Raw genomic sequence first — 3215 nt, 5'->3', positions numbered from 1 at the left:
AGTGTTTGGAGCAGTGAAATATCAATTTTATTTCACTGTTAAATCTAAATTAAATAGTGTCTTGTCATGAATTCAATGTATTTATTTAAAAACTAGTGTGAGACTTTGTGTTTTCATTAATTTAAACTGAAGTCATTGTGTTTACCTTCTCTGTGAGTCTGGTTTCACTAGGAAATTATATCAACTATTTAAATAGATGTGTATGGCTATTTGTGGTTCTCAAACATAATTGCCATTTGTTCGAATGTACCCAGGGATGGGGCAAAGGCGTGGTTTTGGTGAATGACTTCAACATCGGTCGGTACTGGTCCGCCGGGCCTCAACAGACCCTATACCTTCCAGGGCCTCTCCTGCGTAAGGGAGACAATCAGGTTAGACTGTTGATAAACATAAAATAAGAACGCATTATTAATATCAATTTTTAATAGTGCACAACGTCTAATAGTAATGTTTTAAGAACTTATAGATATTTTGTGCTTCTACATGTGTGCTATGTTTGATTAGGCTGAATTCCTTTTTTGGTATGCGGAGTTCAGTAGGGTTTGAATGAGTATTCGGTACTTATCAGGGTGGTTCTTTAAACGCAGACAGAATATGACAGTATTCGGTACTTATCAGCGTGGTTCTCTAAACGCAGAAAGAATATGACAGTATTCGGTACTTATCAGCGTGGTTCTCTATACGCAGAAAGAATATGACAGTATTTGGTACTTATCAGCGTGGTTCTCTATACGCAGACAGAATATGACAGTATTTGGTACTTATCAGCGTGGTTCTCTATTCGCAGACAGAATATGACAGTATTTGGTACTTATCAGCGTGGTTCTCTATACGCAGAAAGAATATGACAGTATTTGGTACTTATCAGCGTAGTTCTCTATACGCAGAAAGAATATGACAGTATTTGGTACTTATCAGCGTAGTTTTCTATACGCAGAAAGAATATGACAGTATTTGGTACTTATCAGCGTGGTTCTCTATACGCACAAAGAATATGACAGTATTTGGTACTTATCAGCGTGGTTCTCTATACGCAGACAGAATATGACAGTATTTGGTACTTATCAGCGTGGTTCTCTTTACGCAGAAAGAATATGACAGTATTTGGTACTTATCGGCGTGGTTCTCTATACGCAGACAGAATATGACAGTAGTTGGTACTTATCAGCGTGGTTCTCTATACGCAGCAAAATTATGACAGTATTTGGTACTTATCAGCGTGGTTCTCTATACGCAGAAAGAATATGACAGTATTTGGTACGCAGACTCAAGTATTTGTTTCATTTCGATTGGTACGCAGAATGCGTTTACAAAGCTAAGGTGTATTTGGTATATTGAAACAAAGGGGTTTACACTCACTCACTTGTCTAGAACACGGCAGTATACCACTAGTCTCAGAAATATTCCACTATGAATAGTTTTCATTACATACATTATTTAGGTTGAGGGTATTGAGAACTATCAACTTATCCTGACAGTGTCTTGTTTCAGATCGTTTGGTTCGAACAGGAGCGCATTGGACAGGACATCATATTTACTGACCGGCCAATCTTGGATGTGAACAACCAATCTACTATAACACTTGATTGAAACATCCTTATATGATATTGTGACAATTAAGAAAATGTTAAAAAGGAAGCCGAATAGCCATAATTGTTTTGGTTGAATATGTCTCTGATGTTGCACCAGACAATACCGAAATGGGCAGATAGATATCTTTAGAAAAGGTGTCTATTCTTGTTTGGTGATTTTCTTTCTTGTATTACATTTTTTCGGAAAACCATTCTTTATAATATCTTGAACTAGGCCAAAACTTAATTGCATCTGTATATTGCAAGTTAAGAGTGGACGATTTCTATACGGATTCTAATCTACACTTGTAATGTATTGCAACTGTATTGCAACTGAAATAAACACGTTTAAAGTTAGGAAAATGTTAAAACGAAGTGCTAATAAATAACAATCAATTGTTGTTGTTTTATTACAAAACTCTTTGATGTTAAACCAAACAATACCCAATTGGGCAGATAGATGTCTTTACAAAAGGTGTCTTATTCTTGTTTGATTACCCCTTTTCTCGATTTACATTTATTTCGGAATAAAAGTCTTCATAATATCTAGAACTTAGTCCAAACTGACTTATATTGCATTTAGATTTCTAGACGGATTCGAATCTATACATACCACTTGTATTCAACTGAAAGAGACACGTTTAAAGAAATATAGTCATCTGTTTGAAGTGATAATCTGGATAAACATTTGTATTTAATATTACTGATTCAGAATGACATAGGTTAGAAGGTAATCATAATTATATATATTTAAAAACCGTATTCGGTTTGCCATCAACCAGTTCAGTGTGAAGAGGGGTAAAATGTATGAAAATCATACTTAGTCAACTGATAAACTTGCCATGTTATTGCAGAATGCAGTGTTCAAAAAACTAGCTTCTTCACGCTAACAAGAATGTTCACTGTAGATATATCAAATACCGCCTATATAATTATAGACTTTAGCATCGCAATATTGCATCTGTCAATATAACAACACTAAAATACAGAAAACGCATTGCTTGTGTTGAACATGGGTTTACAGCCTTAAGAATGTTTTATTACTAACTGTTGGTCACGCGTAGGTCAGTTTGATTCATAGATGTACACGTATATTACCAACTGTTGGTCACGCGTAGGGCAGTTTGGTTCATCTATGTACACGTATATTACTAACTGTTGGTAACCTGTAGGTCAGTTTGGTTCATCGATGTACACGTATATTACTTACTGTTGGTCACCTGTAGGTCAGTTTGGTTCATAGATGGACACGTATATTACTGATGTACACGAATATAACTTACTGTTGGTCACCTGTATGTCAGTTTGGGTCATATATGTACACGTATATTACTGATGTACACGTATATTACTTACTGTCTGTCACCCGTAGGTCAGTTTGGTTCATAGTTGTACACGTATATTACTTACTGTCGGTCACCCGTAGGTCAGTTTGGTTCATAGATGTACACGTATATTACTTACTGTTGGTCACCTGTAGGTCAGTTTGGTTCATAGATGTACACGTATATTACTTACTGTCTGTCACCCGTAGGTCAGTTTGGTTCATAGATGTACACGTATATTACTTACTGTCGGTCACCCGTAGGTCAGTTTGGTTCATAGATGTACACGTATATTACTTACTGTCGGTCACCTGCAGGT

General features: G+C 36.0%; 1 long non-coding RNA gene across 1 annotated transcript; it reads left to right on the top strand.

Moving 5' to 3' along the window:
- Positions 1-252: 252 nt before the first annotated feature.
- On the top strand, positions 253-1968 carry LOC128236083 (uncharacterized). Its single transcript, XR_008261253.1, has 2 exons — positions 253-371; positions 1492-1968. It is a non-coding gene; the product is annotated as an uncharacterized LOC128236083 (long non-coding RNA).
- The last annotated feature ends 1247 nt before the right edge of the window (positions 1969-3215 follow it).

This window comes from Mya arenaria, chromosome 5 (genome assembly GCF_026914265.1).
Source record: "Mya arenaria isolate MELC-2E11 chromosome 5, ASM2691426v1".
NCBI lineage: Eukaryota > Metazoa > Mollusca > Bivalvia > Myida > Myidae > Mya > Mya arenaria.
This window is presented reverse-complemented; position numbering and strand designations above follow the sequence as displayed.